At 42.0% G+C, this 26484-nt stretch overlaps 1 protein-coding gene across 2 annotated transcripts in view; it reads left to right on the forward strand.

Moving 5' to 3' along the window:
* Window positions 1-25588, forward strand: part of QTMAN (queuosine-tRNA mannosyltransferase) — a 383269-nt gene extending 357681 nt beyond the window's left edge. The window contains exons 13-14 of one of the 2 annotated variants that reach the window (XR_012082012.2): window positions 7972-8212; window positions 12227-25588. The gene's annotated coding sequence lies outside the window, so the exon portion shown is untranslated. Of the gene's footprint in view, window positions 1-7971; window positions 8728-12226 lie in introns of those variants that run through there. The other variant, XR_012082011.2, reaches the window with a different exon arrangement.
* The last annotated feature ends 896 nt before the right edge of the window (window positions 25589-26484 follow it).

The following is a 26484-nucleotide window of genomic DNA, read 5'->3' on the forward strand; positions in this document are numbered from 1 at the left end:
TGTAGGTAATGTTGGCACAGGAACTGTGTGTTGCAGAAACAGAGTATTGACAGAGTGAGGACACCTAGGGGAATATTCAAGATACTCCTCACATACGCTATAATCTTGTTATTGTCTATATCTGTCTGCTAGTTTCTGACAGAATGCGTAGACTGGCCTGTCCTAACCTGATGCCTCCAGGTGTATTGATTACAACTTCCATCATTCTGTAACAGTACTTATGTTGGCTGGGGCTGATGGGTAATGAAGCCCAAAGCATCCGGAGGGGACCAGGTTAGAGCAGGTTCATGCAGAGAGCAGCCCCTATTCTGTTAATGGCAACTGTTTAGGAATCAGCTTGAATCCACACCAGGGAATATTTCTCTTGAGATAAAATTATTCGGAATACAGCTAAAGTGAGAGAGGCGCTGGGGAAAATTACTACCAAAGATTTTTCTTTGACCAAACGAAAAGGAAACTTTTAGATGCGAGTACTTTTCCTTTAGTCCAAAGCCTGTATTAATTCCTGCCAGAAGTACTGTGCTGATTGAATGTGTACATGTAGAAGAATGATGTGCCCATCTGGTCAGAACTGACATTTTATATATATAATGAGAACTGCCTTATCCTACAGAAATAATGAAAGCTTGTTTTTAGGGCCCCGCATATCACCCTTTACACGCTTTAGCAAATTAAATGCAACCCCACTGCATGTGTTTTTGATTTGATCACTGCCTCTTGAAGGCTTTGGGCCCCCCTGCCTGCTATGCATTGTCTTGGGGTATATTTAGGGTTCCTTATAGGATAATGATGACGTGACACGTAGCCGATGAGAAACCTTTCCAATGAATAGGGTCATTTCACATGTCACCAACGGGTCCCCTTTTACTACCCTGTCCTTTGAGAAGCTAGCCCTCCTTGCCACTTGCTTTGAACAAAACTGGACACACTGATTGTCTCTGAATCATTGCTGTTACAAGTTAATGTCTGGGGTGGGGGTGGGAGTGGAGGGCAGGCCTGCCCTGGATGCTTGCACAATAGACCAATATTGCCAGAGATTGTTCTGCAAATAAGGCGAAATACAGGGATTTCTTGGCAACTGGCCTACTTGTGCTCTTTTGCTGTCCCCTCCAGCTAGGATTGCTGACGTAAAGAAAAAAAGGCTATCTTTTTGTGATGTACAGCCAATTCTTTCAGCAGCAGTGTGGTCTCACATCCTTTCTCCACTCCTGTTTCACTTTAGCCATACTCCAGCATTGGATGTTCCTACCCGAAGGGTGCAAAACCAGTGAGCTCTGGGCCAAATGTATCCTCCCAGAGTGGATCTTGTGTGCTGGTGGCCGGACCACCGTGATGCTTCCTTCTAGCTACAGAAAATTATACAGCCTATAATTCTGTTACAACCTAGAACCACTTCAGGTCATTTCTTCCTTTGTTTCCTTGTTACTTTCCCTTTCTTCCAATGAGCTCAATGTTGTGCACCTGTTTTGTTTTTCTTCTCCCTATTTTTATCCTTGAACAACCATATAGGGTTGTTGCTGAGAGTAACTGGCCCACAGTCACCCCATAAGTTTGATGATTTAGTGGAGATTTGAACCTGGATCTGCTACATTCTGGTCCAATGTTTTTATCACTGTATCTCACTGGCTCTCATGTGTTCCAGCTGGGGGGGCACAATTTCCTGGAGAACCCACAGCATGCGGAATCAGAGCATGATTAGGCAACTTGTTAAGAGATCTGATGTCCATTTTCTTGCAATTAAAAATCGTAAAAAGCATTTATTGATGTTGGGTGGTATATGCATGAGGACCAGCGTGCTGGGTTCTCGTGGTTTAATATCCAGAATAGTTGAGTTAATGCCCTCCCATGTCTGCTGTTTTCTGGGAAAATAAAACAAAACACACGCAAACATAAGAGGAATGGCAGGAAAGGCTTATGATAGTACAGTGGTGCAAAATAGCAAGAAGTATAATCTCTCATCTCCTTTTTAATCTATCATCAAAGTAAGCTCCCTGAAGTGGAAAATAATTTTAGACATTGCACTTCCCACATTCAGGTGTAGCAAACTGCTGGGGTTCATTTAACTGTTGTAAAAGTAGGATGATCCTGGCAGTTCCATTCATACGGATCCAAGGGCTTCTCTTCTCCAAATGAAAGATGATCATTCAGTTCGCCATGATCTGACCATTGTTCTGCTGACTATCATAATTTTTCTAATCACCCTATCTATTGATGTCCTGTCCTAATCTTTCCAGGTTCATGGGCAGCACTCCCCGTGGGAAAATAATGTTTAAAAAGCAATTGTTGTTCATAACAGTTGGTTCCCAGAACTGGGATGGGTCGTTGTTTCTGTTGAAAAGTATCTTGTCTTTTATTTTGTGTTGAGGAGTTTTTTTTGAAAACTTTGGGTTTGGTTTTTTTTTTTCTTTTTTTACTTATACATAACAAATGGTGAGATTTCTAAAGATGGTTCCCTAGTTCCAAACGGTCTTTATATCAATTTAAAAGAGACTTGCAGAAATCCTGTGGTGATGGCCATGTGCATAGAGGCCTAGCAGCTACGTATATTCACAAGTTTAGCATAGGATGGGCAAGTGAATTTGTTTTTGATGTTTGGTACAGTGACACTTCCTCACAAGAAGAATTTTACAAGAGGTCCAGAGGGTGTCCTCTTCAATTTGTACCTTGATCACATTTTCCTGCAACTTTCTACATCTCTTTCCTTCACACTGAGGGGTGGGAAAGTGTGGCCCATGAGTTGCAAGCCACCCCATGGCTGTTTGTGCAGGCCCTCATAGAGTCCCTCACATTTATCCATGTAAAATGTTGTTACTGTTGGGGAAGTCGTTTTATATAGACATGGTTCAGGGTGTCAGAACTGAAGGTGGACATCCATCTATTTCTGATTTTGAAGCTTTTCCACACCACATACAGCCCATGGTAGCTGCTGTGGGCAAAAAATTTCCCGTAGGCTTGTCAAAATTGCCCTCCAATGCTTTATATATGCAATTTTTAAAAAAAGCTAAGAGGAAAAGATGTAATCGGAGCACAATGGGAGCAGTTCTGCCTGGAATCCATTTGAATTCCAAGTAAGGAAATGGCTTATTTTGAGTAAATCATACGGATTAAGCAAAAAATGTGGGGATGGCAATTAAAGATATCTAGGCTTGCCAATCATTTTGCAGTCTGATTTCTATGAATGGATTCCCTGAGTTTTTTTTTAAAGAGAAAACTTCTATCTACTAAAATTAGTAATTATGTTACCAGTTCTAGGAGAATTCAGAAAAAAACTTTCTTAGATATGTATACTTAAATCGGTAATTTAAAACAGTGTAATTTAAAACTCCAATGTAATTGTAGTCATAATAGTCTTAAAACTGTTAAGTCACGGTTCTTGACCATTATACTTTTAATTCCTCTTCTTGATAAGATCAGAGTTATCCTTTACTTTGTGTTTCAATTTGGACATTTTCCCTAAGTGGTCATTGGCATTGCTGGGAATGGAATGTCAAAGATTTTGGCATTTGTGTTTTCTTGGAGAAGGAACACAGCGCCATGACAGGGTGTTGAGCGGTGAGAGAGAAGAAATGAGAAATCTGGGAAATACAGGCAGATTCTTACATTTTCATCCATGGGAAAACAAATAAGTAAAAGGGGAGGGAAATTCTAAGATAGAAAATATTTCCTTACTGAGCTTATTTATTTCAATGCAGCCCTACTAGGTTTACTAGGCCTTACAATCTGTGGCTGAAATCCTGTTGCTTTGTGGAGTAAGTAGACTTGAGGAGGCTCATCAAGTCCATGAGGATTTGGTGAGTTCGCTCTTCTGTATGTTTTCTGGCCCTACTTTCGTTCTAACCCACTTAACAAGAGAGGCCCTTGAATCAGTGTGAATATTACTTAAGTAACAGAATTTCAGCCTGTCTACTTTTACACATCTGCTTTCAAGTATCTCAACAACAGCTACTGTAGGAATACAGTACTACCACTGGAAAAAGCCATCTCTGTCAAATTGCCCGTGCAGGCATTTTCTCAGTGCATGAATTACAATGGTATGATTTGGCTTTTGTTTTAAAGGATTGCAGACACTGTGGAATTGAGCACCCCCTTTCATTTATTGTTAACGTGTGTTATAATTAACTGAACAAACCTTCCTAAGAGATTGTGGAGTGGTCTACCTTAATTTCAAGTAGGCAGCCCTTTCCAATTATGTCAGCTACTTAAATTTATTTGCAGCCGGTCAATTCATATTGATCATAACTTGACCTTACAGTGACCTTGAGCAAAGGTATTTTGCAACTCCTATAGATATTGTGATCAATAGTGGTGAGTAATTGACTGTACCTAGTTACTAGATAAGTGAAAGTTTTTCCACCCTTCCTTAAGGTGTACAATTTCCAGAAACAAAGATAACAACAGCTCATTTAGTCAACAGCTTATAAAAGTTTCATACTGATGCATGAAGGTATAATGACAACCTTGGGCATTTACAAGTGGTACAAAACAATGGGGTGCGAAGATACAAGACAGCGAATCATTACTTCCCTAACTTCAAATGCAAAATTTCATGATATTTATGACAAATGGTGCTGAGAACAAACACACTTACTTAGCTGAGCTTGTTGGAGACAGTATGTGCCCAGCTGTGCCTCTTTTCTCTGTACATGAGGCAGAACTGGTGAAATAAAATGCAGTATTGTTATTACTGTACACAGGGAGGAAGCTGCTAGTTATACATATTTTACTTCAGCACTGTGCTCTTTTGCATGTTGGTGCCTGAACAAAATTGCACTTCCCAAGGTACTTCCAACTGTAATCACAAGGAAAAGCTCGGTTTGGTCTCAGCACATCTGCTACATGTTGAGCTGTCCTCCTGCTGAACGTGAAAAAGAAAAGATGTTAAAGATGTTCTCCTTGGTTGTTCCTTTCACTTCACTCACAACTCTACCATGCTATGCACTGGCAGAGCAAACTTGAGCAAGAGCAAGCCCACAGGAAGCATCACCATTTGGAGCTGCTGATTTGAGCATCAGAACTCAAGAGCTCCCCTTCTAAAGGACTATCTGAGGAAGGACTATGTTCAATAAGGCAGATTTGCTTCTCCTCCAAATTTCTCTGGCAATTGCGGTTGATGTTCCTCCTGCTGCTGCTGCTGCATGGAACTGGGTGCCTAAGTATGTGTATGTGGCCATGCACGTGTACATATGCTTATGCACAAAGATGCAGAGATTTCAGGCTAAAATCCTGTGGGTCTTGTACTAATTTGCTCTTTATGTTAATTTGAACAAACATGGCCAAGGAAAATACTTAGCCAAGGGTTTGTGCAGTGAACTACTTATTACCTCCATTGAGCTCCTTAATTTCTTGGAAGGATATCCTGTGATGCAGTCAGGACTTGACAGCCTCCATTCAACTCTTAGCCAGGTGGCCAATGGCCAGTTCTTTTTGCCATGGATGCCACTCCCTTGAAATATCACTCTCATCTCTGGCTTGGCAACTGGATGCCAAGTGGAACTCCTTCTGGGGATAGATTTTTGTCCTGGAACCAACAGCTGTGATCCCTCAGCTTTCAAACAAACAGGCACATTTCATGCTGTTTTCCCTGGATGCCAATACAGTATATATATGTTTTACATTTTATGTCTACCAAAGGATAATGGAAACATACTTATTTGGTGGCTCTCAGGCTGACCTGGTTCAAAATAATTGTAGTCTATGATGCTCTTTTGCTGCTACTACTGTCCTTCTTATCTGTTTTCTCAGACGCTGACTCGAAGTCCATTATCAGTGCTTTTATAACTTAAAGACTGTACATGCCATGATGAACTCTTTGAGAGAGGGCCCCTTAGAAGTGTCAAGTGGCACCAAATGCAACACTGCCCATCCTGATAAGAGTAGGCTGTCCCCTTCAGGGGACACTTCTGCCGAGAGCAATGACTAGAACTTTGGGCACCTGGAGGAAACAGCATGAAATTTGCCTCAAATCATCTTCGCAATTCGTAACATGAGAATGATACTTGAAGTAATTACAGTACTGAATACCTCTGCCATGGGAGATCAGCAGCACTGTTGGATCTACAAAAACAAATCATATGTGTGACATAGATGTAGGCATAGATGCAGGCAAACATAGGCTGAAATCCTAGCTCTATGTGTACAACAGGAATGGCATCAGATAGATAGATAGATCAACCGACCAACCGAGAGGTAGGTAGGTAGGCAGCTAGGTAGGTGGTTTAGTACTGCATATGTATTAACAATAATAGTTGCCTGCTAAATAATTTTTTGCATATATTAATCATCCGACCTTCTATACTACTCAGCCCAGAGACTTGGATTGCCAACTCCAGGGTAGACCTGCTCTCCAATGGGGGAGACCTGGTCTATTCACAGTCTGTCTGGAGGATACCTCCTTTTCAAAGTCCAGGCCAGAATCCATGAGTAGACCTTGCCCCTACTGCCTAAGTAAAACTTTCGTATACTGGTCACCTTTCCTGCTCCCTCTTGGTGGCCTGGTCCACTGGTCACAGGGCCTGCTCAAAATTAGTCCACTGCCATCTTTTCCTGTAGTGATAGACAAGGCTATCAAGACAGTGTTAGAGGTCTGAGGAGTAAGGGGGTTGCCTTCTAAATTTGGTGGCCTGGGAGGCAAAGCTCCAGGTTCCCTGCTTGTGATGCTTGGGCTCTTCCAACATCAATGAAAGGTGTTGCCCATAAAACTGTATCCAAATGCCTACACAACTTACTTTTGAACCTGAACTCTGTTTGTGTAGACTGCATATCTTGAAATTTGGTTGTTGGGGTGGATTTCTCAGAATATGGAATCATTACTTTTTAAAAACTGTAATGGCCCAGAACAGCCATGTTGCAGAGTTGACTTGACAACGCATGTTGTAGTAGCTTAGGCAGTAACTTTCCTAAGCTGTGCTTATTCTTGCACATTAGAAGTCCACTGGCCAAACTTCATGTAAGCCTCCCATGCCTGGTCATTAGCCCATTGCTGTGATGACCTGTGAAAACCTGCATCATCACAGATAATGGAAGATCACCTTTCGGGAGGCCAGTGATTTTTCCCCCAAATGTAGTAGTTCACTCATTCAACTGTGTGTGTGCAAGCAAAAAGATCTAAGAAAGGAGAGAGAGAAGGAGATGCATGTGGACATTAGATTACTTTAGATAAAGCACACCTTGACTCCCCCCCCCCCAGTTTTTATAACTGGAGGACGAAAAAAAGGAGGAACATGATAGGTCTGGGATATAAACAAGGGATGAGGCAAGTTTTGTGGTCCTCCAGATGCAGTTGATGAGAACTCTTATGATTCCTAACGATTTGCTGTGCTGGCCAGGGCTGAGGAAGCTGGGGTTCACCCTCTGAAAGGTAATGTGTGCCCACCTGGAGGCTGCAGGCCTGTACAAGCTTCAGCAGAAGTGCTACCAAACTTAGAAGAACATCATTCCTGTTTGAACATAATAAGCTGGCCTGGTAGCTCAGTGGTTTAGATATCTGGCTGTGGAGCCAGAGGTTGGGAGTTCAATTCCCCACTGTGCGTCCTGCGAGTAGAGCCAGCATGTGTCACCTTGGGCAAGCTGCATGGTCCCAGGTCACCCCCAGAAGAAGGGAATGGCAAACCACTTCTGAGTATACTCTACCTGGAAAACCCTGAAAAACAGCCACCATAATGATTATTATGAGGTCTCGTAATATCCATCTCCCTCCGAATGGGTCAGGTTTTTATTAGTATGCTCTAGCTTTGACGAAGACAGCCTTTTTATAGTTTTTGTAGTAGCTCTTTATTTCACGTTACTTATCATTATGAATTCATTTAGTATTGATTGCGGTAGCTGTCTGATAATAAAGAATTAATTTGGCATGCTAGGTATGTCATATGTATTTATATAAAAATTCTGAAGGCATTCAGGATTAATTAATATTGTGAAGCAATACTGCATTTGTAATTTCGCTATATTTTAATACATCTCTTTCTTTTCCAGGTTACAACCCACTCATGTAATGGATCTGCTTCAGGGATTTCCTCTTTCATATGAAAAAATGTTTCCAAGAGTAACTAAAATCTGCCGTGTGGTACACTTGGGTTTCCTAATGTCTCTGTGGCAGTGGAACGGTTTCTAATGTTCCAGGAGTGCTGAGGGATATGGAATCAGCGAGAGACATGTTGAGGCAACTGTATTGGATAGGTTTTCCCACCTGCTTGATGGGTCTGATGTGAACAAGGTAATTTAAAACTCACTCTTCTCAGATTTCCCCCTAATCAAACGAAAAGACATGTGTGCCGATGGAGATAGAGAATGAAATTACCTGCTCTCCAGAAATGTCAAAACACACTTAACCGAGACTCAGCCAAAAGCAGGTATTTTCATTGGATGCCTTGTCTTATTGTATCCATTGCAGATCCCATGGCAGAATTTCCTCTGTATTATTGGATGTAATCATGATGTAAAGGGACATTATCTGATTCCATCTTAATGAACTGAGATTGTAACTACAGGAAAAATGGTGAGGATGTGACTCTGTTGTTCAGTCACTGAAAAATCATAAAGTCTGGATTCCTGTTCAGCCTGTGATATGGGCTAGGACTTCAGAGGGAATTATAGGAGACTGAGGAATTAGATGGCATGCTTTAGGATCTTTAAGGTGATATGCCAATAGGAATTCTTGCTGGATTCCCAAATAAGTCAAAAGCATATTGTTCCAAGCATTTAAAGTACGAATAAAGACCATGAGGCCTAGTTAGTCCCACTGAAGCAGGCACTTAGTAGACATGCTGCCTGCTACCCATGCATTCAGAGTTGGGGGAAAGAAGTCTGTGGATAGCACATCTCCATATCAGGGGGATTCTGGGCCAGTGTGGAGAAAGAGATTCCCTTTGAACACCTTTGTGTGAGCTGACCCCTGACCTCCGGTTCCAGGTCATAGGTACACCGAGCAGCCACAATCCAACACTTTGATTTGGACATAAAACACATACTGGCTATCATTCCAAGTGGCAAAACTCTAGTGTGCTTCACCCAATTTCTGTGAAAAGCCTTATGTGGATTATTCGAAACTGCAAGGAATTCCGATATTGTGCAAATACTAGACGTTTTTAGCCACTGAAGCTAGCAGGGAATCTGACCAGCTTGGAAAAAAATGCAAGCAATCTTTTTGGTTAATTTAGTAGAACCATTGTAGGTGTAAAACAAATACTTTCTTCTGGAGAGATGAACCAGAAGACTCTCTTTTCCAGACAAACATACATTTGTTGTTATGTGCCATCAAGTCACTTTACAGTGACCCTATGAATGAGCAATCTCCAAAATGTCTTGTCCTCAACTGCCCTGCTCTGTTTGTGTAAAGCCAAGCCTGTGGCTTCCTTTAGGGAGCCAATCCATCTTGCATTTGGTCTTCTTCTTTTCCTACTGCCTTCAAACTTTCCCAGCATTATTGTCTTTTCCAGAGAATCCTGCCTTCTCCTGATGTGCACAAAGTAGGACAGCCTCAGTTTCTATATACAGTGGTGCCTCGCACAACGAGTGCCTCACACAACGATGAATTCACACAACGATGCCTTTTTCTGTTAAATTTGCTGCCTCACACAGCGATGTTTCCTATGGGGGATTTTCACACAACGATCTCCCTTTTCGCTCCTGTAAAAGTGTCTTACAATGTTTGGGCGCTGTTTTAAATGATTGCAATGGTTAGTCCACCTCCTGAAACCTAGGCAAACTGATTTTGGTGTTGTTCTGACACTTCGTTAATTTATGATGATTTTTTGAATTTTCTCCATTGGAAACCATTGGATGGTCTGTCTAATGGTTTCCAATGGAAAAAACAAAAAATCATCATAAATTAACGAAGTGTCAGAACAACACCAAAATCAGTTTGCCTAGGTTTCAGGAGGTGGACTAACCATTGCAATCATTTAAAACAGCGCCCAAACATTGTAAGACACTTTTACAGGAGCGAAAAAGGACTTCGCAAAGGCATTGAAATGTATTGAGTCGGCTTCAATACATTCCAATATAGGAAACATTGTTTCACTCAACGATGTTTCCTATGGGGATTTTCACTGAACGATGGTAATCCATTCCAATTGGAATGGATTAACCGGTTTTCAATGCATTCCTATGAGAAATGGTGTTTCACAGAACGATGTTTCACACAACGTTGATTTTTTTGGAACCAATTAACATCGTTGTGTGAGGCACCACTCTATTTGCCTTCAGAGATGGTACAGGCTTGATTTGCTCTGGGACCCACTTGTTTGTCTTTCTGGCAGTCTAAGGTGTCCACAAAGCTCTCCTCCAGCACCACATTTCATACAGGTTTACATTACCTAAAGCCCTTTAATGGTATAGCAAGGTCCTTCCCAAGCATTAAAGTGGTTACTTATATATAACATAAAAAATCCTTGCTGCATACACAGAGGAAATGTATTTCACTTCATTCTCTCTCTCTTTCAGTCTCTGTGGTGTGTGTATGTACTAGAATACTGTTAATTGTTATCATTCCTTCAGCCAAAGTTGCAAGACTGCTCACTGCTCTGTGCATAAACGTAGGACACACCTTCCCCCTTACAATTAACGAAGGCTGTGTCACAAAGGTGAGAGGGATGTTTGTGCTATTGGAAGAAATAATGAAGATTTACAGTTGTTCAATACTGGAAAGGATTTCCCAGAATGCTGACTAACTGAACAGCACTGGAGTTTATTGATGTATCACTATTCTGAAAACAGCAGTTTATTAATAAATAGATTCATTGGTGTGGAAGATGGAAACCAGGCTGGCAAAGGAAAGTGGGAATAAAATAAGGAAAAGGGGGAGTAAAAGATAAGGAAGATAAAAGGCAGAAAGGTGATGACCATCGCCTGTTCCTCGATAAGGATACGTGGTGAGGAGGTTAACTTCAGGATTGATGGAGAAATGTACAGCAGTGTGATGAAAGCATTTTGAAATGGAGAGTGATCCAGGGGGGTGTCTGGGTACAGATTGTAGTTGGATTGGCTGATCTGCTGCTTATTTATGTAGAAAAAGAGGCATACTCAGTGTTCCGTGTTGCTCGTGTTGAAGTAAGTTGTATGTGTGTTCTGTGCTGTCAAGTGGGAACTGACTTATAGCAACCCTGATAGGCCTTTCAAGGGGAGAGAGCTCTTTGAGTGGTTTTACCAGTTCCATCTTTGCAGTGAGTTTCCCATGGCTGGGTGGGAACTCGAACCCCATTCTCCCAGAGTCCACTACACCAGTAAATGAGAATAGGCTTAACCATGCTGCTTTCAGCTTTTCTATATATCTGAAATACTGGGAAACCTGGAGGATGCTTTCAGGAGAATGTAGAAGGTTCAATCTCTCTCTCTCTCTCTCTCTCTCTCTCTCTCTGTGTGTGTGTGTGTGTGTGTGTGTGTGTGTGTGTGTGTGTGAGAGAGAGAGAGAGAGAGAGAGAGAGAGAAGGTGCATGTACACACTCCCATTTGTATTTCTGTTACAATTTTAGTCCAATTTTTTTCCCCAGGAACATTAGAGAAGCATTGGTGCTTCTGTAATTTTATCCTCATGGCACTCTCGTGTAGGAGAATTGGCTGATGAACCATGATTGAGCTTTTGATAGTAAGAGTGACAGCTTCATGACTGAGTTTGGATTCAAATGTAATTCTAGTCTGGCACTCTAATTCAGCTTCCCCATCCTGACACCTAACAAACACATTGGAACAACATTTACTAATCCCAGTCAACAGGATGGATAACAATGGAAGTCGTAGTCCAAACACCTTTGGAGCCCCCCCCACACCTGGGGAAGCCTCCACTAAGGAGTAGGCTACACTGTGTGACCTCCAAGTCCTTAGATAGCTATAACCATTGGCTTAAATAAGTTTAATTTTTTAAAGAAAATGTACACACACACAAATGCAACTGTGGCACCCAAGCAGTAAATTGAAAACTATCTTGTAAAGGTTGCATTGCAAAGACTGATAGGAAACAGTGAGTGAAATAACAAAGGGACAATGGCTTCATCATCATCATCATCTTAGAACTGCAGGGCTGGAAGAGACCCCATAAATCACTGAGCAGAGACACAGTGGAGAATTGAACACCTAACCTCTGAGCTATCTAGCCATTAAATTAGACAGAATTTTGATTGATTGATTGATTGATTGATTGATTGATTGCATTTGTACCCCGCCCATCTAGTCAACTGACTACTCTGACTACAGAAGGTATATATCTCATCCTACCATTATTATTTCTTCTTAGTCTCCCCCTTTCTTCGGCAAATCAACAACAAGCTCATCAAAATGCTACTGGAGTTCCCACAAGGTTTGCACAACACACCGTGGCTCATGGTGGCTAACTGCTGATGTTCCCAAGTGCATCTTGGTCAAGTATCTTGTCACGTGTCCACTATAAGTTAGCCACCGTCCTCGTGTGAACACCAATAGGATCCTGGCTGCTCACTGCTATGATCCATTTCTCTTGTCTGGAAGCACTTAACTGGAGCTGAAGCTCTTCTCTGGAACATGGAAAATAAAAATTAGGACGAGTGTGTTTGTGAAATAAGGTTGCCACCAAACAACAGAAGTAGTATCTGGGAGGCCAGACTGGAAAGAACATTTAGTGTGACACTGTGCAACAGGAGTGGAGAACATGTTGCCCTCCATATGTTCTTGGACTGCAGTTTCCATCTGCTCCAGCCAGCATACCCTGATGTGAAGAATAGAAGGAGGTGATATCTACAACAACTGAATGGTCACAGTTACCAACGTGGTGAAAAATACTAAGTAAGAAGTAAAGCAAACCTCCTTTTGCACTGTGCCACAAGGTTTTATGGACTAGAAATTGCTCTGTCAGATGTACAAAGTGATATCTTAAGTTATTCAAAGCATCTGCACTGGTGGAGATCAAACCAGGTTGCCATATTTTTTTTTCTGGAATGGCTCCTCTGCCTATTACAATAAGACAATAGATGGAATTTGAATAGGTGAAGCAGCCTCAGCTTTTCCCAGCATGCCATTAGAATGGTAAGAAAAACATTATCTGTTACATTTCTGCCTGTTGCATGTTTGTTAAAGCTACAGGAAGAAGAGGAAGCTGTCAATCACAAGGTAGAAAAAGAAACCACATTCTTTACGTCTGGGGCTGTGTGGACAGATAGAGAGTGTGACTTTTTTAAAAGGGCAAAAAATGAAAGTAATCTTCTTGCCTCTTTTATAGTCAAGCCTGTGAAGCAGGTCCTGGGATATTTGAGCAGTTTTTGTCTGTCCCCTTTCAGTGCCAGTATTTGTTTAAAGGCTTTAATTGCTTTAGACAAACCTATTTCATTCCATGCATCATTCTCTCCTTTTAATGTGTAAATTACATAGGATTTGACTCTGATTATATTGATATAATTGCTTGTCTTCACATGAAGCACAAGGCCACAATCTGGGAAGGGCCCCGTTAAGAAGAAACAGGTGTGAGCCTTCCAGAATGAAAGCTTCCCACACAGCCCAGAACCACCAAAAAACTTTTGATGTTTGTCATATTTTATTTGTATATAGCCAGCCGGTTGCTGTTACTGCTTTGTGATTTTTTTAAAAAAAAATCCCTCAGGGGGGTGCCTGCAGCCAAACCAGATCTGCCTGTGATCTTGTCAGGTTTCACAAGGTAAGCAGTGTCAGGCCTGGTTAGTACATAAATGGGAGACCTCCGGGGGGAAGTAATATCCTGATGTTGCAGGATCCAGGGGGGTAAGGATAAAGCAGGAAGGATCAGACGTACATGCCACTGAGTTACCGTATCGAACAGATGTCATGGTGCAGAAACGAGAGAGAAAGAGAGGCAAACAATCAATTTTTTTTTCATACTTCAAATGAAATTTATGCTGTGCCATTAAACGGCACTGCTTCTCTGTTTGGGCAAGACTTGGGCAAGGTTGCCAACCTTAATTCTTTTTACTGTTCCTGGCCCTCTAGTTGTTAACAGATATGTAACAAGCAGAGATGTAAGTGGTAGAGATCTCCCTGGGATGGAGACATAGTAATGGAGGAAGATTGACTTGTTGCATTTTTGTGTTTCAGCCTGTTGTTAAAAAGCCTAAAAGCAGAACTTGGGGGAAAAAATTACATTTTATACTACAGGTTTGCAAACCAAGCAGCAGGTCTGGTTTGTAATCCCAAGAGTACATTTCCCAAGTGCTACACAAAAGTCACACTCTCTTGCTCCCCCCCCCCCATTTTAGGCTCCCAGCTTTCAAACTGATCCTGCTCCCATGACTTTACCACCACCCAGGCATCAACATTAATCAGCTAAAGGTTAATTGTTTAACTTCCAGGGAAATGGAGTCATTGGGGAAAGCTTCATTGTCTGCCCTTAAATAAAGAGGAATTTTAAAATAGCACTGGCAGTTCTAGAAAACTGAAGTATGTTGTTGTTCCCCTTTAACTTTTCCCCATGATGGGGCACTTAGTTTTTAAAATCTGGTGGACACAGTAAGTGGCAATGTTTAAAAACACACTGGATGTGTTTGCACACAGTGGTAAACCAGAGCTTTGATTAAGCAGTTTACATCTGCTTGGGCTCTCCTGTCAACAGCGGCGGTTAAACTGAACAGTCAAGGGCATCATGTATGGGTTCCGGATTTGTTGCTTTTTTTGACAGGTCAGAATTGCAAACCAAGTTTTGCACATATTGGAAGGAACAAGCAAGGAGCCCTACTCCGGATGTCACATGTAGGTTTTTGTTGCAACTGCTCTTATTGAGAGGAGAAGCCTGGAGGGAAAGGGTAGGTTGTCTGCACCATCAAACACCTTGATCATGGTGAGACAACGTTCTCAGGATTTGCAGTCCCTGTGAAACGCATGGATACAATCTGTGCTGCACCGTAATCACTATATGATGAGTTAGAATAACCATATGATAGTTTGTTCTTTGCTGCATTGTACTGTGTTTTGCCTGTTGCAAGACTATGATTTTGAAAAGCCTTTTCAGGTGACTTCTGTGTTAATTAATCTATTTTGGGTTCTTAAGCATACTTCTTTTTAATCTGACTTTGTTATTAATTGTCTTGATTTCCATTTTTAAGGGAGAAAGGCGGAATGCAAGTCTAATACATAATAAAATAAAACTGCTTAGTGTGGTAAAGGAAGCGAGGGGGCAGAAGCCCTCGTTGGAGTGCTGTCTCTCCCTAAAGCGAAAAAAAAGGAATACAGACCACTCCACCTCCAACCCGCCCCGGATGATACACCAGAGCCTAGACACCCGGGAATTGGAGATAAACTTGCAAGGATTAAATGTGTCTACCTAGACAGAGAAAGATTTGACGGGAAGGGAGGAAAGGGGACGGTCTATGGTTGAGGCGGGAATGAGGGGTATAAATACCGGTCGCGACAACATACCGGGGAGTTGGAAATTAATTTGGGAACAGGATCCCTGGACTGGACTATGGGAACAAGTGAAGGTCCCCAGGGAAGAAGCTGTCTATCGACGACTCTGTCTTGTAACGAGCGGCATTCTGCCAGTTGTACATGCGCCTGAGCGCTCGCATGCTTGCGCACATGCACAAACAGCGATGTGGCGCTCACATGGTCACAGTCACTCATGCGCAGGCGCAAACAGCGCGGCGCTTGCATGGGCGTATTGGAGCATGCACGCAGGTGCAAATGGGCTGTGTGAGGGTGAGTGTGTCCGGGCGGGTGGGGCGGGAGGTCTGTCTTGGCGGCCGGTCCGAGCATTGGGGACTTCTGATCTAGACCAAAGGTTCAGAACGGAGAGGTGGATTTTCAGTGAATTCAGAGGCAAGGAAGGAATAATTGGTCTGAGGTGGCATGGAAGCTGCCTCAGTTGAGTGCTAATGAACAATTGAGAAGTGTCCCTATTCTAGCACTGCTCGTTCAGTGGCAAAGATGGGGGGGGCACTTGTCACTGCTCATTGGCATGGCTCATTCCTGCCTGCCATACTACCATGCATTCCACCACTACTCTGACAAAGCTGCCCAGAAAGCAAAGATACAAGACAGAGACATTTTGCCTTTTCTCCAGATTGATTGATTGATTGATTGATTGATTGTATTTATACCCCGCCTATCTAGTCATTTCAACCACTCTAGGCGGCTCACAACATAAGGATAACAAGTTCTAAAAAAATTTATAACAATTAATTAATTAAATGAGTCTATAAGATGGGAAAAATAAAAATAAATCAAATAAAGAGAAAAATAAAGGAAAGAGGACAGGAATTAACTGGAAGGGAAGGTCTGCCTATACATCCTTGTTTTTAGTTGGTTCTTAAAAGTACCCAGCGAGGTACGCATATGCATACAGGAACAAACCATTCCCACCATAATGGGGGGGGGGAATCAGGCACCTCATGGACTATTTTTGTGCCTCTTGTGGCATGTCAGGGCATTTGTGACGCCTTCTGGTCAGTTATGATATGATTTGGAAGGGCTGATGACAATTTCCAGAGCATCCTGGGATCAGAAATGTGGCCCTCAGAAAGTCAGAGTTTTCCCATTCCTGGTGCAAATAATTCCCTCCCCACAGAAAACAGGTCAAGAAGGCAGAAGGAGCCTAGCCTAGCCTAGCCTTAGGTGAGACTGGTTACCAGGGTAGAAGGAATACCAGTGAAGCATTCAAAGCTAGGAAGAAGAGCAGGGATAAGAAATGTCCTTCATTTTTTTCAAGTACAACTTTCAGAAGACCGTTCCACATGAGAGGACTATATAGCCTGGAGTATTCTGGGAGTGGTAGTCCAAAAAAAAAAGGTAAGATTTCTCATTGTTTGTGAGTTTGGGGAACTGGACAACCTAACCCAGTATCCTGTTTCCCACAGCGACCAAAGAGATGCTTCCTTGCTTGCTTTTCTTGCTTGCTTGCTTGCTTGATTGATTGATATACTCTGGGCACTCTGGGTGGTTTACAACAAATAACAAAAACAGAATAACAAAATAGCAAATACCATGTTTCCCCAAAAATAAGACAGATCTTATATTAATTTTTGCTCCAAAAAAAGCACTAGGGCTTATTTTCAGGAGATATTTTACTTTTTTTCCATGTACAACAGTTTATGTTTATTCAAATACAGTCATGTCGTCTTTTGGTTGCTACACAAGGGTGGAGGGCAGGGTTTCACTTAACTGGGGCTTATTTTGGGGGTAGGGCTTATATTACGAGCATCCTGAAAAATCATACTAGGCCTTCTTTTCAGGTTAGGCCTTATTTTCAGGGAAACGGGGTAGTGACATTAATACATAGGGTGAAAATAAAAAATCATAAAGTGAAATGAGGATAAAATTATAATACAATAAATACAATCAAAAAGCAACTATCTCTTGCTGCTCTTTTCCGGCCATTAAAATACAGTGCCATGCTGCCTTTGATCTCGGGGGCAGTGTACAGCCAGCATGACTGCTAGCCACTTGCAGCCTTAGTCTATCAACTTAGGAAAGCTATTCTCTTCTACAACTCCCACAGCCCCCTGGCCAGCAATTCTGGGAATTATAGTCCAAAAGAAGCTCTGCTTATTCTCCATGTATTCCCCAGATAATTTGAGGAAGAACAGGATCATTTTCATAACTATTCTTTTTCTGGGTTCTTTGGTTTCCATTGGTCAATACAGTATGTAAAATACGTTATGTATGGAAGCAAACAAGACAATACTATGTAAAACATAGATACAGTGCCAGGCAGCCAGGATTGGGTCAGGCTGCCCTTCTTATGGCAAATGGGCTTGTTAGTTGTGGGTGACATGTGCTGTCTAGCTATGCATGCTTTTATCTTCTTGAAAGCCATTCAAGTGTCATATCATTTCGTCTGAAGCAGCCTGTGTCCAATATGCTTATCACTGGGTCTAGTTGAGTCTGTCCTCATAGTTACTTGGAAGGATAGTTCCACAGGGCAAGAATGCAACGTTTTTCTTAGATATCATCGAGGTAAGCTCTCTCAAGGAAGGCAGGAGACAGGAAACGACACATTTATCTAAATTCTAGATGCAGAATGGAGCATCTTCTGGTACATGATTACAGATCACAATATCCTCAGATTCCTTGTGAGAAACCCTCCAGCACTGGCGTTGCCGTACAAGCCTAGGGACTGTTTTTGCAAGCTCGATAGCACTGCACATCCATGAGCATGATTTTGCCCTTGGAGACTTGCTCGAAATAATGTTAAAAGCCTGGAATCAAAGTAATACAAAACCACAACAAAAATGGCAAGGGCCTGCAGCCAGATTACCTCAGGCGGAGATTGCATCAGGCATCCTCAACAAGGCTGGGTCAGAGCTCCATATGGAGGCCGCCAGTGCAAATTCAGGTGCTTGCAGAAGGGGAGCGGCTTTTCTCTGCGCAGTTCAGTGCTACTGCGAAGTGCTTCAGGTTTTAATAGCTAAACAGGCTTCACTTTTAAAATATATTTCTCCTGGAAATTCTTCTTTCTCCACCAATCTGGGTGCCACAAGCTGAAACTCACTGAAAGCCACCCTAACAGGTTTTTTCAAATTAAATGAGCTAATTCAGGAATGATTTGACCAGGCCCATCCCTTCCCACATAGGTTTCCATGGACGAGTAGAGATTTGGACTCAGGAATCCTGAGTCTGAGTCCATCATTCTATCTACTGTACTATACTGGGTATTGACCTCCAACCCAATAATAACTTGCAAATGCTGGAAGACTATAATATGTGGTGAATAAAATATGCGGATGTAAAGTTGGGCCGTGCAAATCTGATGATATCATCAGTTGAGGCCATGTTTTGGTAATTAAAAGTTTCCTATTCCGTCTTAAAGGTTTCTAGACTTTGTTGGATCAATTTGGATCTGGAAAAAGCTGTTGGGTGCCAAAGGATGGGGTGGGGAAGTCTTAAATGTCTAAAATTTGCTATCATAGGTCCTGGTGGCTAAGGCTGAATCCGCAGCAGCAAATTTTGGACTTTTAAGACTCTCACTATTCCAGGGTCCTCAAAGGCTTCCCTAGAATCAAAGAGACAAAAAGAACTTTTAATTACCAAAACATGGTTATATGGCTGATGATATCATTAGACCTAGGCAGCGTAACTTTACATTACTGGATTTCAGCCAATATGTGGTGAATCAAATACACCTGAAAGTGTTTTAAGTTAAAGAAGCTCTAATTTGTATCTCTCTCAGAGCTTGGGTTATTTTTTGGGGGGGTATAACTGGGTCACTGTGGGGGTTGTAGTTTAAAATGGGTGGGGGAAAGAGTTTTTATCTACAAATATATTTTTATGCATGAGGAATTCAATAAAATTGATCTGTGTAGGGACACATCTGTTATTAGGAATAGGTGGACACCAGCCTTAGGCAATTAATTTTGGATGTCATGGAAGGACAGCTAGTTGTTAGCTATTTAATTTGCCATTGTTTTGATTGTTCGTTTGTTTGTTTTCTAACAGCCAGCCTGTTATTTTCTGCCTTGTGTGCCAAAACAATGTGCCTGATTTTGGGTGATACGAATTTGATTTGGATCAGGTACAGTATGGGGCAAGGGGAGACGTGATGTTTGGCCTCAGCACTGTAGAAATCAATCCACTGACTGAGACTGAAAGAGTGGCCAATGATTGTTGGCATAGTAACAATCTTGCATGCAGCCTGCTCTTGGGTTTCAGTAGGAGGAACCAGTTTGTTTTCACAAACTAAGATGACTGTGTTTTACCACTAACCAATCCACAAAGCCCTTTTTCCAGATCTTAAGACAAACCCTCACTCCCTCTTCTTGTTTGTATATTTCCTGTTGCTTTGTTTGCTTTCTCTGCTTCCTGACCCTCAGAGCATGAAGGTGCATGGGTTTCTCCCTTTCCAGATGGTTGAGAGATCTATCCCCCTTTTTAATCCTTTTATTCTTATGATTGTAACTGAAGATCAATTGTAAGTAAATATGTTTTTCTTTTTCCACATAAGGTACTTGTAGAGTGTTTTTATATGCAGCTGTTTGTTTATGCTCTGCTAAATAAAAAGAAATTAATCAAAAGTCCTCCAACAGTGATGTCATTTGTCAGTGTAAATGTGAAGCCTCTTTCAAAAATAAGAAGCCACCAGGCATTTATTCTTCAGTGGGTTTAGGTAATAGGAAGCAATATAGAGTTGTTGTTGAGAAGAATAGGGCCTTCTCTGTTTAAATGTCCATAAAAATCATATGTTGCTGAGCTTCCCAAATTCTCTTTATTTAATGTCCTATCTCTTTGAACTGATTTTGGTTTGTAAGGCATGGCAGTATTTCTAATATGAACTGGGCTTGAAAAATCCACTTGTCTGTGATGAGTGAAAAAATGCTGCTTGACGAGCCACAGCTCCCGCTGTCCCTCCCTCCTTGCTTCCTTACCCTCAGTCTTTCTCTCTCTCTCTTTGATCCTGCAGTCCTCCCCTCCCCCTTCCCATTGCAAAAGGAAAAACAGACCTCTTCTCGTGAGAAGAGAGTTCTAGCGGCACATAGATATATAGCTCTGCAGGAGAGTATAGAATAATCCCACGCTGGAAAATATGGAGATTCCTTGGTCCCAATTTCAAACGAATAACCTGGCTCCTTAAGAGGCCGGGCACTTTTGCTTTCAATTTTATTTTTGCTGGAGACAGCCAAAAGAAAGGTATTCAAAATACAGTGGTGCCTCAACTTACAAACTTAATCCGTTCCAGAAGATGGTCGTAACTCAAAATGGTCATAAGTCAAAGCCCCATTTCCCATAGGACTGCATTGGACCAGGATTAATCTGTTCCAGATGGGGGGGGGGATTACTGAAAAAAAACACACACACACACACACACACACACACAAAAGCCCCCACACCACTGCAAGCCCCATCTTGGGGTCGGGGAAAAAAATCACCAAAAAACACACAACAACACAGCAAGCCCCATCGGAACACGCTGGGGCTAAAAAAAAACAACAGAGAAAAAACAAACAGAGCAAGACCCATTGGAACGCGTTGAGGCTGGAAAATGTTTTGCCAAAAAAACCATCAACACAACAAGCTCCATCAGAATGCGCTGGGGCTGGAAAAAACCCCACAAACACACAAAAAACCCCAAACAGAATAAGCCCGATTGGAACGTGCTGGGGCTGAAACACACACACAGAGACAGAGAGAAGGAGAGAGAGAGAGAGAGAGCAAGCCTCATCGGAACGCACTGGGGCTGGGGAAAAAAAATACACACACAAAAAAAACACCAAAAAGAGCAAGCCCCATCGCAACGCACTGGGGCTGAAAAAACACACACACCAAAACACAAAAAAAACCACAGCACAGAAACATAAACCCCAGCCCAAAACCACCCTGCAAAGCCCTATATGCACTCATTCAGAAGCAGAAAGCAGCACCAGGCAGTCTGAAGCCTCTCTGCAAACGCACATTCTCTAACCATTGGGGTGAAAGAGCTACAAAGAAGCAGCTTCTTCGACGACCAAAGGTTAGTAATTTAAATTCCCTGCCCTTTTCACCACCTTTTTTTCCGGTTGTAACTTGAAGCTCCAGCCGCAAGTAGAAGCAAAATTTTGTGGCTGGAACTGGTTGTAACTCGAAATGGTTGTAAGTCAGGATGTCCGTAAGTCGAGGCACCACTGTACAAGCTTCATAACCCCACAGGCATGCAGATAATAAAACAACCCAAGTCTGAGGGTTTATTTATTTTGGGTTTGTACACATTGTTATGTAGAAAGTGCCTAGTTTAAATTTAAATTTAAGGTTAAATATAAATTACAAGGCTATAGTCTGGTCATGCTTACTGGTAAAATTTTTGACTGAAAATTTTGACTAAATTTTGACTAAAAATTTTCAAGCCATGAATATGAATGACTGCTAATACAGTTCTCCTGACTCATGGGATCATAGTGTTAGTGAAGTTCTTCGGATACGCACCCAGGAATTAAAATACATGTGGGTGGGGATCAAGAGTCTGTGAACAGTGGCCCCCCTCCCACTGTCCTCTCACCATATTTCCTTATCCATATCCACATATCTACCTGACATATGAAGGGGCTCTGCCGGGGAAAGTTATATACATAGAGCTGTATGATGGTAAAGGTTTAATGGTGTATACTGGCTTCTGTGCATATGTTGTTGGTGAGGGCTATGTTACTTTCTCGAAGAGAGTGGAAAGTCAGGAGGTATTGCTGTTTATTCTCCTAACACTAACCAATACTCAGCTCCAGATTTTGGTACCCACTAAATATGGTGCCCTGGTTGCAACCCTACCAGGGGCATCTCCTGTTCCAAGCGGGAGAAGGGCTCACTCCAGATTTTCAAGTTTGAAACCCCTTCTTTTGAACTGTGGGCTATGGCGCCACAAGCAGAAAGCATCATGGACATTTGTTCCCCCGACAACTTGCTACCTGTTAGGGACATAAAGAAGGCTCATGCTGATGGAAAGGAAACATAAATGGAACAAACAAACAAACAAAAAATTGTATTGATGTCCTTCCTTTTAGCTAATCAATTGATTAATTTAAAGGATTATAGTTTAATGTGTTCATATGTCACCAAAACCACAATCGAAGTACCTTTTAGCAGGGATGGGGACTCTTGGCTCACAGGCGAGTCTGATTTAAGTTGCACAAGCGACTCGACTCAGGCCTTTTTTTTTTTAAAGACTGGAACTTGACTTGCAATTCAGACCCAGTTTTTTGAGACGCGTTGTTGAGTCCCTAGCCCACGCACCCCGGGACTTGCCGACATCTTTTCCTCTTAGGGGATTGTTTCCAACTCCAAGCTTAATAAATACACAGGCATAGTCAAGTTTTTACGTGTTTCCTAACCTGATCCCAGTGACCCCGGGCTTTGAACCAGGGGATTTTTGTAGGTAGAACATGTACTGTACCATTCAGCTAAAGCGTTCCTGTTCATGGCTTGGGCAGGCTCCCCACCTCTACCAAACCCTACTGCTGGAAAGCCTGCTGATTAAGCCTGGAGAATGGTATGCCAGAGAGAGGCGAGTGTATCAGTTCAGCGCCTTTGTGTTGGTGCGCACTGTGCAGAATACACGTTTTTTATGTTTCTCTGTGTCTGAATACATCACAACAGTCATAGGTTCTGGGAATATTTATCTATGCCATTGCTCTTTTGCTTTGATGAGTTTATGTTTTCTCAGATGGTTCTCCCTGGAGTAAAAGGTATATGCTTAACAGAAGTGAAATGAAATTATGTAAATATTCAGCAAAGGAATAAAATACCTCCAGCAGTTTTGCTATTCATCAGATCTCTTTTAAGAAGATAATAAAGGTGAATTTATAATTAGGGCCTTCGGTAAGACAGCAACAAAATGTTGTAGCGCTCTTCAGGGGGGGAAAAAGACGGTGGCTGTATGGAGCCAAAAGTAAGGGTGAGCATTATTTTTGTATGTGTACCATGTTTTGTCCCCCATCCTTTTTTTTTTTTTTTTTTTTTTTTTTTTTTGGCTTCCCTCTCTTCTGTTTAAAATCCAGGCTTATTTCTGATTTACGTATTTCAAAGCCCATGCAGCTAAAGGAGGGAGATTTTGAACAGTGGGGGGGTTAGCCTATTAAAATTCATCATGATTTCTCTTCTTCTGAAAAGGAGTAAACAAGAATCAATTTCCCTTAGTAAAGAAGTTGGCAGAGGTTTCAGGTTCATTGAGAGCAGACACTGGTGGACTCTTTACAAAATGTTTGCCAAAGAATTGAGAAATATCAAATTAGTCTTGCCTCTCTCTCTCTCTCTCCTCCTTTGTTAATGTGTAAGTATGTTGTTGGGGGGAGGAAGGTTGGAGAAACAGGGGGAGATGAAGAAGGACTGGAGCAAGGCTTGTGTGTGGGCAGAGGGAGGAGAGGATTACAAAGCTTTGCAATGCTAATGAGTCACAGTTAAAACTGGAAAGTGACACAGCTCCTATAATTACCTGACCAAATATATGTAATTGTCTATAGCGAACTACAGAGAAACTGTTAGGTTCTAGCAAGGATCTAATTGCCTAGGAGGGTCAGTCAGAAACCTGAAGTGGCCTCCCTTACCCTCATCCCACTGTGCCTGCTTTTTTGTTTTTTTGCGTGGTGGCACAGCTCCTGCGCACAATAAACCCCAATACAATAAACGCATCTCTCTCTGCTCTCTGACAAGAACATCCTGGGAGAGAGAGAGAGAGAGAGAGAAGGAGAGAGAGGGCGTTGAGTTTCCTCAAAACCCAAGAGATTAAGGCAGCCAAGAACCTCCTTCTCTTTGAAGCATCTGATACTGATACCGATGTTTTCGGTTAGTTTGGACTCTTAAAATGCACGTATCACGCATGGCTCCATGAAGTCTATGCTGTGTCGAGATGTATAGGCATGGGTGGAAGAAAGCCAAAAAGAGAAAGAGGTGTGTGCGCGCGTGTGTGTGCGTGTGTGGAGTGGTGGGGTGAGTTCCAGCTCTGGGAAGGGAACTGAAATATTATGTAATGGCTTAGATTTATTTCAAGGCTTGCTCTTTAATAGTTGGGATGTTTCCACCAAGAAGAGGTTTTTCTTTTCAAGCCAATGTAGAAGGTTTTGTTTCCTGGCCTATCTGGGTAAGCACTGATTTGCATTTCTTTGCTTTCTCTTCCAAAGCATGCTCTCCAACCTGTGATTCCACCTACACTCACCACGACGCCCCCCCCCCCCCCAGTTTCAGTGATAACTTTAATTTGGAGATTAAGTGCCAGGGGATTAAGTGCCAGGGGGGGATTTAGAGAATATTTAGAGGCCGTAGGGATGGCAGAGGGAGTTAACCTAAATCTATCAGGGGTGCCCCTACAAGAACATTTGACATCCCCCCCTCCACTTGGACCTGTGGATTATTTTTTAAAAAGTTTTTAAAAGCAGAAGTTAGAAGTTATGGCCACGAGTCTCCCATACTTGGTATATTTGTATCCCCTTAATTAGGGTGAGCAGGTGTTTGGTATACAAGGTCCATTTATACCTACAGCCTGGGCCTGCAACTGACAAAAGCATTTGAATGAAGTCCATGTGTGGTGTATATTTTTTTGCCCATCCTTTCTTTTATCCCCCCCCCCCGCCTTCTCTTCTGTAGGAACATTTTTTCTTCCCCATCCTATGTCAGCATTTGGAAATGAAAGGGTTAAGAGGGCTTTCTAGAGCTCAGATTTTGCCTTTATTTGCATGGAGTTCCTCCAGCTGGACAGGGGCCAAACCATATTCTTTTCCAATCTTCTAAACATTGTCTACCATGTTCATCTATATAATAAAGAACGCATGTCTGAACCATCCCAAATCACTGCAGGGTACCTGGAGAAGCACATATTACTTGATTCCGCAACTTCTAAGGGCTGTGCTGAGGCCAACAACATGCAGGTTGCGCAAGAAATATCTGTTTGTATCTTAGGCTGCTGGTTTTTGTGACAAACCTCGTTTCAGCGCTGTAGTTTTTACTGATGAGTTTGTGAAACTGTTAAAATACTGATTTTTTTTTTAAGTGATGGATTTAGATTAGCTTGTAGTATTGAGTAGGTTGGAAATCAGGTTTCTACATATGCTGTGTATTAAGTCCAACCAGGCTAACACTCTTTTCTACGGTTTGTGGGGGCCATGGAGCCTTGCAGAGTCACATTTAAAGGGACATTTCAGCACTGATTTTCATTTTTGTGAGATTAAAAGTGAAATATGTAACCACAAAGCTGGTTTATGTCATCCCCCTGTTGGAGCCAGCAGTAATGCCAAAAATCAGATATTTGATAGGTTTGTGAGAGAAACAGATGCAGAACGGATGCCATTCCCACATTTCTTTCTTTCTTTCTTTTGCCTCCTCCTTATCTTTAAGCTGGAAAAAAACATTCCATTTGGAGTGTTTAAAAAATTAGAAAGCCACAATAATACTCAGAATAATAATAAAGCATAACCTAAGCTAATTTAAAACTAATGCCACTCTGTCCTCTCCCTCCTTCCATTCCACACACCCCCCCCGTGTGCAAAGCTATAAATCTGGAATATGGTTGCAAATTAAACAAAAGAGTATGAATGAAACTATTTCTTTGCTCATGTTCAGGATTCTTCAACCTTGATTATCTCCCTTGGTTTTCCAGCCTCATTTGGAAAGGTTTTGGGATGCACGCTAAAGATATAAATGAAGATGAGGGCGGGAAGCAGGGGGGGAGAGTTCTCACTTATGCACACAGATATAAATTCAATAAACCCAGAAAGGCAGAAATTCATTTTTTTTTTTAAAAAAGAGTATTCTCTCTCTTTTTGTTACAGAAGCAGTTTGTGCATCCCTGTTCTTCTCTCTCTCTCCCTCTCTCTCTCCCTCTTTTTTTTTTTTATTTCACTCTGCCAGCTGTCTGCTAAACAAATCTAGCCAGGTGGGGCTTACAACCCATGACTAAAAAACTCACTAGTGCAGCTGTCCAGCTTGCCTGGAGGAAGAATTCAAACAAATGGCAGGAATGAAAAAAGATTGGATTTGTTTTTCAAGAAAAGTAGCTACTGTACCTTTCTGGCTTCATTTTTTGTTCCGTTAGTTAATTCGCTGCCTCCAAAGGTTGTGGACCGAACAGTGGGAAAGCCAATTCCAGTGTATTTTTGGTACAGCTTAGATTCT

This window comes from Pogona vitticeps, chromosome 1 (assembly GCF_051106095.1).
Source record: "Pogona vitticeps strain Pit_001003342236 chromosome 1, PviZW2.1, whole genome shotgun sequence".
Classification (NCBI taxonomy): domain Eukaryota; kingdom Metazoa; phylum Chordata; class Lepidosauria; order Squamata; family Agamidae; genus Pogona; species Pogona vitticeps.